General features: G+C 44.9%; 1 protein-coding gene across 1 annotated transcript in view; it reads left to right on the top strand.

The window, feature by feature from the left end:
- Positions 1-14,188, top strand: part of LOC126530827 (probable cytochrome P450 49a1) — an 80,530-nt gene that overhangs the window by 41,281 nt on the left and 25,061 nt on the right. The gene's annotated exons all lie outside the window — the stretch shown is intronic.

The following is a 14,188-nucleotide window of genomic DNA, read 5'->3' on the forward strand; positions in this document are numbered from 1 at the left end:
GGCGTGTCTTAAATTCAAGAATTTGATATTGTGCAACACTCGTCAAATTTTCGGGCTTCACATAATCTGGAGAATACCTTCGCCTTGCACTTTCGCACTTTTGTTGTTTTGTTTTACTCTAGAAGAGGTATGTGGATAGGTCTCCCTGTAGACTTGCGTTTAGAAATGAAACTACGTCGTGGCACGACATAGCGCCGCCAAACTCGCCCACTGTAGAACAAATGGGTAGCAATTAAGCACCGCTTTGTCCACTTCACAGAAAGGGAATGGTATTGTAGACATTCACTACGGTTTATCTCACCTCCGTAGCAAAGGAGTTATCTGGGCGGTATTTTTGAGATTTGTTCGCCATATCAGGGTGTGGAGGCAGGCAGCTCGCCATGTGACACACTTGGATTAGAAGTCCGGAAATGAAAGCTTGTTGTCCCTGTTGTTGTCCCTTCCCTGCTGTTGTACTAGTTTTAATGTACAAGGAAAAGTCCTCAGTACCATGCTCCACACGCCCGACAACCATGCACTTACGTAAAACAGAATTATCGAACCTGGTTTCGCCCGACATTAGCACAAGTTGGTCCTCAATCGCTACTTTTCTTATTTTAAAACATCGGAACTAGTTGAAAAGGCATAGCCGCCTTGAAATGCATTCACTCTGTTCGGCCAGACTTTCTTCAGTCTCGTTTTCTCATCATGCTTCCCGCATTTACCCCACCCTTATGCAGCGCAGCCAACAGGACAGCTAGTCTGGTTAACCACTCTGCCCTTCCCCTCTTATTGTCCCTCTCTGTCTCTTTGGATTGGCTTTGCTGCACGTAGCACACGCACTTCTTCGTTCGTGGTACATCGCCCATTGAAACTATCGAATCACTTATTGATGCACACAAGCGCACGGATGCGTGAAAGCGCTTAATTTGATGGTGCAAAAGAAACGTCGATATAGAAACCTGTGCCTCGTTTTACACTCTTTCTTTAGATGAATAGGGCGCACGCTACATGTTCCCCGCACGCTTGCGGTGTAGACTTTATGTGTCTTTATGTCCTCGTTTTTTTCCCCTTACATACGTCACTGATCTGTAGAAATTCACACTTATTACAGGCGGTGACAACTGGGTGAAATTTAGCAGGAAGTTTATACACAGAAACTATAGATAAGGTAAGGTGGCGGAAAGGGCACAAGCAACACTCCGTCGATCGTCGTCTTCCTCTACTTCATGGAATTGACTCGAAATAGAATCATTGCAAAACAATTCAAGGCACATACATGCAACGCATGAACAATTCCGATTTTTCCGGCGTTCGTTTGCTCTCGCAAGCTCTCGAGTCAACGCAGTTGCGATGTTTATACACGTTACAAAAATATTTGGCAGAACATATCTCAATATTACTGTTGACGTCAATGCCCTTCGCATTGAAACAATAAAGCGAGAAACTGTATTGCCGAAGACACCTTCCTTGACAATCTGTATTGGAGGAAGTAGGTAAAGAATGTTATTCACGTTAACACATGCATGTCCCTAGCGCGACCACAGATTACAGCGTGCAGACCTTTTGACGGCGCAAAGAAAGCTCCAGTAAACGCTGCCTCCCCACCGCAACGAGTTTTGTCCCTGTGGCCCCCACAGACTGCGGGGCCTGTACCTCAGGATGCTACAAATCACTTCCTCCGGCGTGCATTCCTTGCGAAGTGCGATAAAGCACAGGGGTGATGCGATTGAGGAACCCGTGTGAAGAGGGTTTGATTCTGCCCGGTACCAGTGTAAGGCTTCGCCAATTAAATGCAGAAATAAAGACGTTAAAAAAAGACAGAATGCATTTTTAAATTGAAGGTCGAGTAAAACAGAGACAAACACGCCGACCGAAAACTGGGTGAAGTTTCCAAAGAATGTCAAACGTATTACAAGGTATGAATGTACCAAAACCATTTTATACGTCTTTTCTGACTCCTGTACTCACCGATGGCGATCAACATTGATCACATGGGTGATTAAGAAACCTGTGTGCATTTTTTTCTGTCTTATTCTTTTTCGGTTCCATTTAACACCTTTTATTCTCTTTAGTCCTTTCCACAGTACTGGATAGTCAGCCAGTAGTTACGCTGGCTAACCTCCATGTCTTTTCCTCCATTTTTTCTGTTCCTCCTCGTCCTCCTCCATAGTTACAGCTTCCATTTCTGATTTCTAGCCTCAGCAATCGCAATCCAACTGGTTTGGTGGTGATTCGCCACCTGCCATGGATACGTCTTGAGAAAGCGGTGCATCAACGCTAAAGTATTAAATGGCTCAATTTCATACATGAGGTGCAACGCTATGGAGGCTAGAGATACTTCATTCAGTCGCTGAATTAGCAGAAATAGCTCGATGTTTGTTGACCGATTCATTGGAAAATCTTCTTTATATAATCTCAGTTCTGAATGAACAAGAGAATTTACCCTTAGAGACAAGGAAACCGTGTATTCATACGGCTGCAAACACGTTGCTTTAGATCAATTTACTTTTCACTGTTTTTTAAAACGAAAGTTTTACTGGCCGCGAACTTGCGATTTCGCCGTGGCGGTGCTCCGAGGAGGCACATGACGTCAGAACGCGCTCCTCGCCACGGATATTAAGAGGAAGCTTTAGCTCCGTGCTCCTATCTAAACACACGTAAACGCAGAATTCGTTTTTCTCGGCAGCGACTTAAACAAACTTGACTAGGTTTGTTGCATATAAAAGAAAAAAAAATGAAAATCTAGTGACTGTTGGTTTCGAATTTTAGATTTATGCCGTCAATTTTTTATTAAAAATAGGCAAAAATCTAAAATTTCCAAAATACGATACTGCGAGGTTTACAACTCTGTAACCAATTAACGAAAAATGATAATACTACACTGTGAATTGCATCTAATAGTACATCAAAAGCGGAAATAATTGATATGTCACACATGAATCTCCAAAAAATTTAGTAATATGCAAATACAGCTTTTGCAAAACCCTTGTAAACAACGTAACAAATTCACGTAAGATATAGGATGAGATAAAGAATTTGTCCACTTTCAATGATCTAATGGATGCTGTTTACTGAACAGCGATATCTGTTCTTGATGCAGGGCTATGAATTTGTAAACTTCATGCTTCTATCTTTTTCAAACTTTCAAATTTTTGAAAAACTTTTTAACAGAATTCAGACCTTAAATCGAAATTATGCTTCCCACAGTCATTAGAATTTATCTTTCTCTCTCAAATGCAACAAATTTCATTAAAATCGGCTCAGCGGTTATCTCAGAAAACCGTTTCTGCGTTTTGCATGTATTTGAATAGGCCGCATCGGAGTTTGGCCCGAGCTAAATCTTCCTCTTAAAGCGAAAGCTTTACTGGCCGCGAACTTGCGTTTTCGCCGTGGCGGTGCTCCGAGGAGGCACATGACGTCACAACGCGTGCCTCGCCGCAGATATTTCTCTCTCTGTCTCTCGCTCCCTAGTCACTATCGCGCATGAGCCACTGGGCCTCTTCGATTTTCGGAGTTCTGGCAGCCCGCTGGCAGCCAGATGGCAGCCAGCTAGTTCCGGTTCTGACAGGAAGTCACGTGGGCTGGGATCCCAAGACAACCCGAACCTGCCCGAAGTTTGCAAAATCGATCGCCGGCACAGCTGGCCAAATGTAAACATGCTACCAGCATGGCAGCGCCCGGCGAGGCCGGCGCGCGCTCGGCGTAGTCGGCCCATTTATGCATTACCAGCTTGAAAATATATAGTTGCATTCAGGAATACGATCACTTTCGCGCGACTCGGCGCAGGACGCGTACTGGGCCAACCTCGCCTTGCGCAGCGCAACAGATGGCCTCCGACGCGGCGGATGACAACACGCGAAATCGTGATTGTATACTCGAAAGCGATAGCTCGAGGATCCGTGTTCGCAGCGATCACGTCGCCCACCGGCGAATTGATGAGTTGACGCTGTGTCATCACAAGACATGAAAAAGCAGGTTAAAACTTCGCGCCGACCTGCTTGCATGGGCTTCGATTTCAGAAAGTTTGTTGTGGCTGATGGTGCTTCTCATTTTGACCCCAAGGAGCTGGGGACGCGGCTGGCGCATGAAAATGCACGTTGCCTGTGACCAGCGAAACGTTTCACACGAAAAACATTGGTCGCAATCATGAGAGCAATAAGCCAATGTACGTGTGTCTAATGTACCGAGTGCAATCAGTGTATTATATCAACGGCCTGCAGTTCGAACACATATCGGTTTCGAGCTGCCACCTAAGCACACGACGGAGAGACGGAGCGAACACGGGCTAGCTGCAAAGCCTTCGCTAATTGGAGAGAAAGGAGAGATATACATACGCGAGATATGTGAAAAGGAACGCCACCAGTGAAAGACGAACCCAAAATGTACCGCAATGTGTGAATGAGCGTCTACAACTTGCGTGGAACACGATGCAGTTAACATGCACGCATGAGAGCGCGGCGCTCTGTTCACCGCCGCGAAGAAGCAATCAGGGGACACACACACATATACACACACACAAAAGCTTCAAGCGGTTCACCACGGCTCGTATCACACCGCTTCGCGATGCGGAACGGAGCGTTAGCACCTAAAAAGATAACGCTAGAAGTAAGGAAATCCGAAGGTGACAGTAGACAGTTGGCTGAGCGAGGTAAATGTAAGTCCTCAAGCGCCCGCCTTGCAATCCGTGAAGTCCCAGCAAAGATGGCGGCGAGCGCCCATCGCTTCTTTTAGTCGTCTCCTAGCCAGAGAACTTCCAGAGAGCAGCCAGACCAAAATCGTCCTGGCAGGTTCTGGCAGCCCGCGGGTAGCCAGAACCGTCCAGCCTGAGCAAAACGAACGCCCGGCGGAAGTGCGTCGCGCGGTGGGCGGAGCAACCCGAGAAAAACGAAGGCCACGGAGGAAGGAAACTAAGGAGAGGCCCTGGCGTCACTCTTTGTGAAGCAAAAGTGAAGCCGGAATTTGGCGTTGCTCATGGCGATGCTCCGCCTTTTGAGCCACCCTCCTCTCTTGTTTACATCTTTCGCGAAACCACGCCGCGCTGCGCGTGGTGTCGCGCGCTCGCGCAACATCTGGCAGAGCACGGTGCAGGTAACACAGCGCAACAAGACATGGTGACTAACGCAAACCCGCCCACTCAGCGCCTTTGCCACGGCCCGAAACCTACCAGAGCAACACGTGTGAGCGCTCAAAACCATAACAACGCCGCCATTGTGGCCCAAAAGGCGTGGCCATACAAAACAAAAAACAAAAAAGCAGCAAAAAAATGAGAACCTACTACGTCATTTCCGCCACACTTTTCTCCTAGCGCGCGGAGGGGGTAGGGCCTCTCCTTAGTTTCCTTCCTCCGTGACGAAGGCGCTCTGGCTGGCTCTGGCAGCCCGCGGGTAGCCAGAAGTGGAAAATCGAAGAAGTCCACTAGTAGCGCCGAGCCACCGGTGTTCCACCGCTGCGCAGCGCCGCGCCCTGCTGCCGCCGCCGTTTGGTATGACGTCACACCGCGTTCCTCGTCATTACGCTCGCCTCCGCTCGCTTCGCCAGCTGCGTCGCATGCCTGATAACATGTCGGAGGATTGAAAAGGAGAGCTCGCGGGCGCCGCAACCACAGTTGAGGCGGTAGTAAGGACGGCGACAATTCTGATAAGCAGGAGGAGGCCTGGAATCGCCATCGGAAAGAGATGAAGAGGAAACGAATCGCCCGGGAAACAGACGAACAGCGCGCCGAACGACTGGCTAAACGCCGCAACATAGCTAGACAACCAGACTAACCTGGACTTGCAATCAAGATTAACTAATGCTAACCATGCTATGCCTTAGCTTTCGCTACCGTATATCCTGGCATAGCCGAGCTAAGCCACTGCCATTTCTTTTATTTGCCCTCTGTTGCGGCAGCCTCACGTGCAAGCTCGCGTGAACAAGGGCCGCTGGCGCTCAGCGATATACACACAAAACGCGCGTATAGTTTTGGTGACCTTACTTCTTGCGTAGCTTCCACAACGTTGCACTTGATGTACGTATGAAACGAACTATAGTTATATGCAATGCCGCCACGGGAAACGGTAGCTAGAAGGCGAGAAAGAAGCACTATGACCGTGCTATAGGTCACTACGACTGACGTTATTTCCATGCGCTACTTGCGAGCACCCACTCTTGATCACTAATTCTATTGCGATAGGACGAATGCCTGAGGCGCATTTAAGCCGCCCGAACCATCATTGGCACCACCGTCCTGCTGTCCCGTTATTGACGGCGGATTCGCGGTGTGGCTTCCTGGCACGCAAAGTGGGTATGGCTGCAAAAAACGACCAAGTGAAGTGGACGAACCGTCAAGGCAACGCCGTTTAATCAGCTAGGTGGTAGAGCCAGGCCAGCGTTGTGCCTGCCGCAGCTGGCATGAGCGCTGTGCGCACACTACTGCTCTCGCTGAGCTGCAGTGTGTATGCAGCGGTCCGAGCGGTATAGAGAGCACACGTAAAGCTGACGCAATTCAGTAGGCATTACTGAGGAACAAGCCCCCCCCCCCCGCCCCCCCCCCCCCCGTCCGTCGCTCAACCGCGCTTCTCATCAGGCAAACGTTGTGAGAGGCCTTGTAGCTGCTGGGGCGCTGTTATTTCCGCAGGCAGTAGTTATCTTGTGAGTGGCGTCGTGACATCATCTTGCACCCGCGCATAGTTACAACACTGTCCGAGTAGTTGCGCAACTAAACGTTATCATTGCATTGCCCTTCAGGGGGCAATTATCATTGCTTTGCCCCGAACACATACAGCGCACGGTATAACCTTCCTGGAATTATCCATAAAGCGGTCAGTGGAGCCGAACGGTTGTACGTACGCTAACGCACGATATCCTGAGACACCTTCGTATTTGCTCTGGTAGGTATGCATACATCTCCTTCATATCTAACTAGAACTGTCGGCAACCTTAATAAAAATGTCCAACGATAAAATTCTTCAGACTTCGTTCAAATCTTTTAGGTTAACAATTCCACGCGGAAGGTTTTCTCTCACCAGGCGTTTCTTATTATTATTTGGGAAATCTGGGTCCGGACGGCCACAGAAGCTCCAGAGCTAATGCGGTGCAGGTGAAAGATGCGTCTGGAAGCACGAGAAAATGAGCTTTATGTACAGTTACTACTTGTAGAAGTTTAAAAGAAAAAATTGGCAGTGGCTTTTCATTCCATTCCATTCCTTTCCTTTATTTCAGCATTAAATTTTTGATGTACAAATGCTAGGACAGGAGCAAAAAGCCGCTATGTTAAGCGGCTTGACAAAGGCCCCTGCCCCTACAGTATTTGGCAGCAGACAGTTCGTGAACACTTTTCAAGCAACAATACACCGGTACATAAAATATATCTTGAAAAACATGTCAGGGAATGATAACATGCGTTTTTGAAAACACACTATAACCAACATTTTTTTTTTACCAGCAATACATGCTCGACTATGCCAGGATATACGTAGCGAAAGCTAAGGCATAGCATGGTTAGCCTTGGTCAAACTTGATTGCAAGTCTAGGTAAGTCTGGTTACCTACCTATGTTGCGGCGTTTAGCCAGTGGTTCGGCGCGCTGTTCGTCTGTTTCCTGGGAGATTCGGTTCCTCTCCATCTCGTTCCGATGTCGATTCCAGGCCTCCTCCTGCTTATCGCAATTGTCGCCGTCCATACTACCGCCTCAACTGTGGTCCATGCTACCGCCTCCGAGTTCTTTGACAGCCTCATTGCCAGTAGCACGGGGCAAAGGAGTGCTGTCGGACTATCGCCGTTGTTGTATCAGGAGCTTGACATTTTGGAAAGGCCGAATTCTTTGCCAGTAGCAGGACTGAGGCGGTTTCACTGGACCCTGGTCGTTGCTAAAGGGGGCGCTCAAGTCTGGGAAGGCTGCTGCCAGGAATGTGAATGTGAGCTACCAGCCTCAGCAAAACCAACAAGCGAGGACCATCAGTACTAGGGACCCACCCAAGTGCTATCGGTTGAGACGAATGTCGTTTCGGAATATTTAGTCTGTCTCAAACACCAAATGCCGATTATTGAACCAAAGTGCTCGAAGAGCAGGACTTTTAGGATAAATCAGAGGGCATAATTCGCTCATTCAAACAATTTCCCCAAGCCCGTATTGAAGCTCACATATTGAACCTTATGAAAATTCTAGCTAATGATATTGCAAGGCATATCAGCTTGGAAGAATTTCTGAGGATGGCACTGGCTTTGAGATATGCGCCAACAGATTTTCGTCATATTGCTGTGTTTTTTCATTTGTTTTCCATGCATTCAAGCAATGAGTGGAACGTCTATGCATTTCACCACACACTTTGAAACTGAGTATTTCAAAACTAGTGGCATCCTGAGAATTTGTTCTAAAGGGATACGTTGGCAAACTCAGCGGGTGTAGTTTGTAAATTCTAATTAGCGATATTTTCTTCATTCGTCAATTATGAATTTAGATTTCTTGTAACAGTAACGTCCAAGTTTTTCAGTAATCGAGATAAAGAACTGAAGCAGCGCTATCTCTCAGAGGCGAGGTTTATGATTACTGTATAGTCAAAACGCTCGATTATGGCTAAAATTATGAAGTTGAAATAAGTTCTACAAATGAATACCAAGAAAGCGTGGTGTGATGCCGAGGATGAGACTCGACCACTTTTGTCGAAAAAGGAAAAAAGACAGCAGACTGGTGGGACTCTGCGAAATCACAATCGAAGTTCCCGTGAGTCACAATGAACTTGAACTTCTCTGTAAATAAACGACATACTTTAAAGCGTTGTTCCTAATGGCAAGCCCGTTTGATAACTCACTCGAACACTTACGAAATATTTTGCAAAAGCTGTAATTTATCCACACGCACTTTCTTCCCCAGAAGATTAGCCAAAATGTTTCCCAAAGTCTGGCTAAATTTTATCTTGGTGACGTTCGTGAGGCTTCCAGGACACCGGGCTAAATTTTTTATTCTTCGTAAAATGCACTTACAACACTCCGAATCCCCTAATTTACTGTCAGGGCCGAAATTAGTACACACACGTTCGACGAACTCTGCACTTCACCGATAACATGACCTTAGTTTAGATCAAATTTAATCAAGGTGTTTTGTTTAGTTCACCGTGGACACCGGGGAAACCTACTATAAATTTCATACAACCCACAAAACTTAATCATCACAAAAAAAAAAAGAAGACGAGGGCTGAACAATTATTTGCACAGCCTTTAATTTGGCCAGAAACATTAAAGCTTTGCCGCACAGACATTATGCGTATCACAGTTCTCATTTCCATCGATTTTAAATTGGATGTGACGCACAGTTTTCTCACAACATTAGAAAACATAGTTCATAAGGACCGTATGACGCGTTGATTTACTCTTCAAGAAGAGTTTTTAACAATTCATACGAATTTATATTCGCACACAAATTTCGCGTAACCCTCTCGCCATTTTTTAGGTTTATACTCGGTAGCATGTGTAATTCTGTCACGGCAAGAGGCCTAATTATGCACCGCTTGTAAACGCACTCACAGAGTTCCTGGGCGCTTGCATTTTCAACGTGTTTCTAAATATACAACCCTTAACCCCACCCCCTCCTTTGAACTTTGCCTACCCAAAAGACATAATGTGCCACGTATTTTCGCCAAATATAAGGAAGATGCCTTATATATTCCACCGAAGACATCGGGGAAACGAAGCATGAAACGCATAATGCATGAAAATCGAAAAAAGAAGAACGATGGTTCAATAATTTTTTTCAAACCTTCATATTAGGCCAGGTACGTGAAAGTTTTGCCATATAGTGCAATTAAATTTAAACTTGATGTCTTCTACAGTAGCTTTAGGGATGTGGGAAACATTGCTGATAAAGTCATTATAAGAAGCTATAATACTCAAGCAAAGGATTTTCGACAAAGCCTGCAGCTGACCAGCACAGAATAAACATCGCTCTCCCCCCCACCCCCCAAAGATGTGAACAACGTGGCTTGCATATTTCACGAAGAAGATGGGAAAACCTACAACACGCCTCGCATAATCCATTAAATTAGAGATAAAACCAGTGTTCGGTAAATAAATGAAAGAACATAATATTCTACATCATTTCAAACTTTCGGTAAACGTCAACCCTAGAATGGCCCCCATTTGTTTCACACATGAAATCAGTGCCGTCTTTGTCCTCCCCGGGAAGGGGGAAATCTTTGTAAGCGTTACGTATAACGCGTGTAAACATGCGGAAAACAGGGCTTTAGCCATTGTTATTTACCAGCTCCTTATATTTCTCCATAACATAAGCTACCTGATTCAGTTCGTTTCTTTGGTTTTAATTTTTTTTTTGCGAAGACAGTGATAATTGTCATACAATGTTTTTGACAGCTTCTAGTTGCACTAGCAGCCCCTCTGTAAAAACTTCGCAAATATGTGTTAGCGCGAGCAACTCAATTCATACGTGAAACAGCGAAGCTAGAGCGAATTTGTAGATGAGTTTCTCGAATCCTTCGGAACTTCTAGGGTTCTAGTATGCTGCCCGAAATCTACCCTCGACTGCAAATGCTTTGCTATGTCCGGTACCATTCTTCTGTATACCAGGCTCTTTTCCATCGCTTTGCTATATGACAGCTTAGTACTCGGCTGCAGCCGACGCATGGTCGTCTGTGCTGCATGGGCTCTGGCGACGCCGGCGTCCTGCTGCCTGTTCCGGTAATCTAGGGCTTCGATTCTGGCGGCAATTTCGGCTCTTTTTTGACTGAACTTGGATACCGACCACCACGGAACACGACCGCCTTCGTGGAGCTCCCCTGATCAGCTTCGCAGTGATGTCTCATTTGAGTTACTTCGCTGTGGTGCAGCGATGACTTATAGCGCTTAATTAGAGCGGTGACCTTGGTCAGCGTTAGTCAGACGCGCTGCAACAGGTTTCCTCGTTTTGCTTCTCAAAAGGAGCCGAACTTCGCGGTGGTAGCAAGCTTGCGGTGGAATGCTTTTTAGTGTCGTCATTGCTCGAGCTAAAGGTTGCCTTAGTGGAAAAAAAAAATGCTGGCAGTCACGCGAAATGTGTGGCGCAAGATATTGTGGTCACCGCAATTACCAGCGTCCTTACAAGTATTGTACAAGGTATGAAGGAAATGTATTAAAGTTATGTTGCCTGGTTGTGTGTAAAATATTTGAATAAAGTACTCGATGCCGAATTAACAGTAGAGAAAGAGAGTACATGGAAATTAAAAGGGCAATTCGACACTTGAAAGATGTTAACGAGAAAAGTCTTGTTCCAGAGTCAAAGAAAAAGCAAAACAAGGCAAAAGGTGCTAGTTGATCACCGGAGGAGTTGATTCCTAATCTTTATGGATTCAAACAAAGAACATGGAAACATTCCGGTTTTCGCCATAGAAATAGAACAGGCAGGATAGACAATGGCAGGGCGCCTTACTGGGGCAAAACAAGAATCCGTAAAAAGCCTGAGGTGTTAGCTAAAAGACGCTTCTCAGGCTCGCAACGGGCAAAATCACTAAATCCTCTATTTTGTCGCAGCGCAAGCTCAACGACAGGGACAACAGAAAGACACATTTGACACACACACAGCTCTGTGTGTGCATGTGAAATGTGCCTTTCTGTTGTCCCGGTCATTCTGCTTGCGCTAGAACAAAGAATGTCAAAGAATGCGCGATGTCATCTCTTCCTTCTTGGAAGACAGTAAATCGGACATTATCGCCTTCACAGAGACATGGCTGCATTCTGCAATAACAAATAATGAAATCTTTTCATCTTCAAACATGTACGACATATATAGGTGTGACCGCTCTATTAAAAGAGGAGGTGGTGTCTTGATTGGTGTAAAGAAAACCATTACGTCATTTTTGGTCAACACTAATTCTGATCTCGAGATTGTTTGGGTGGCCTGCACGATGTCATCTTCTAGAATACTAATAGGTAATTGTTACCGTGCACCAGATTCTAACAATTCTTTCATTAATGCTCTCCGCGACACAATCAACAAAGCCACTGAACTCTTCCCGGCCGATTTAATTTATCTTCTTGGGGATTTCAATTATCCACTAATCGATTGGACGAATTTGTCATCTCCTTGTCATATATCGTCTCAATTCATCAACTTGTCTTTATACTTTAATCTCTTTCAAGCTATCACGAAACCCACACGTGGTGCCAATGTTCTAGATCTCATTCTTAGTACATCACCTGAAACAATAGGTCACATAGAATATTTGGATGGTTTCAGCGACCACCATTTGCTCCAAATAACGATAAACAGAACGCCACCGGTTACGGGTAAAACGACAAAACAAATTCATGATTACAATAAAGGCAATTATAAAACAATAATCTCAGAATTTGAAACTTTCTTCGAAAACACAATGTGGCCATCATTTTACGATAGATCCGTTGAAGAAAACTGGCTCATGTTTAAAAATACACTGTGCGCATTAGTAGACAAGTATGTTCCACTCGTTAATATAACTGACGATAAGTTGCACCCGTAGTTTACTAAAAAGCTTCAGCGCATGAGGGACAAGAAGAAACGCTTGTATAATATCGCTAAGCGAGATCGCACATCAGCAGCGTGGCAGAATTACAAAACGTACGTTAAATCGTACTGCTCAGCTTTAGGCGAAGCTAAAGATAAATATTTTTCTAATGATCTTCCTGAGCTGCTTAAGAACAATCCTGCCAAGTTTTGGAAAATAATAAAGCCTAACAACGATTCAGATGAATTATCATTACAAAACAGCAGCAATATTTCTATTCCAGTCAGTGAATGTTCGGAGGTCTTTAATTCATTCTTCAGCTCTGTATTTACACAAGAGAACACTTCAAATATATCTTTTGTTTCAGAATTAGCCTACCAATACATGGAACCGATTGAAGTCACTTTGGAGGGCCTCTCTTCTCTCATAAATAACCTTAAGATGTCTTCTTCATGTGACATAGATGGTATAAACTCAAAGATTTTAAAGAATACGGTAGAAATATCTAGCAAAATTCTTTTTTACATATTAAGACAATCACTTGCGACAGGCCACCTTCCCGCAGATTGGAAGATGGCGAAAGTTATACCTGTATTTAAAAATGGCAACAGGAACTCCTGTGAGAATTATCGTCCCATTTCATTGACATGCATTCCCTGCAAGTTGCTTGAACACATTATCGCTTCGCAGATTTACAGACATCTTGAGACTAACAAATTCCTTTTTCATAATCAGCATGACTTTAGGAAGGGCCTCTCGTGCGATACACAGTTATTTGAATTTACAACAGACCTACACACTAACTTAAATTATAACTTACAAATTGATTGCTTGTTCCTTGATTTTTCGAAGGCATTCGACCGTGTCGCACATTGTCGCCTAATATCAAAACTCTCCGCACTTAAATTAGACTGTCTTACCTTGTCATGGCTCCGAAATGTCCTGTCTAATCGTCAGCAGTTTGCTATTGCAAATAACTACTCTTGCTCCGTAACAGACGTTTCTTCTGGTGTACCACAGGGTAGCGTCCTCGGTCCCTTGCTTTTTCTAATATTTATTAACGACTTACCTCAAAATTTGTCCTCCACTATCAGAATATTCGCCGACGACTGCATAATTTATCGCCCTATTAAAAACTCAGATGATCATCTCGTTCTTCAGCAAGACCTTCAACAAATCAATAACTGGTGCAATAAATGGCTAATGACTTTAAATACCACAAAATGCAAAGTAATGTCTTTTACCCGGAAATCGGCAACCTCACAGTATCCCTACCATATTAACAATTACACTGTTACAACAGCTACACAATATAAGTATCTAGGGGTTCTATTCACATCAAATCTTTCTTGGACAGAGCATATCACGTCCATTTCAGCTAATGCCTCCCAATCGTTGGGGTACTTGCGACGCAACTTAAGAAATGTTCCTTCAAATGTTCGCAAGCTAGCTTACCTAACTCTCGTTCGTCCCAAGCTCGAGTATGCATCTTCCATTTGGTCCCCTCACCAGAAATACCTAATTGAAACGCTAGAACGGATCCAGAATAGAGCAAGCCGCTTCATCATAAACGATTACAGCTACCAGTCTAGTGTTACACAAATAAAACTTAAGCTTTCATTACAATACTTGAGCACTCGCCGAGACATTGCCCTTTTAACACTGTTCCACAAATTCCTTCACTCCACTCCAACACCCGCATGCTTGAAACGACCCTACTCCACGTCACATAGGCTTCATAATCATTTCAGCTATGCC

The sequence above is a fragment of the Dermacentor andersoni genome, chromosome 5 (assembly GCF_023375885.2).
Source record: "Dermacentor andersoni chromosome 5, qqDerAnde1_hic_scaffold, whole genome shotgun sequence".
Lineage (NCBI taxonomy): Eukaryota > Metazoa > Arthropoda > Arachnida > Ixodida > Ixodidae > Dermacentor > Dermacentor andersoni.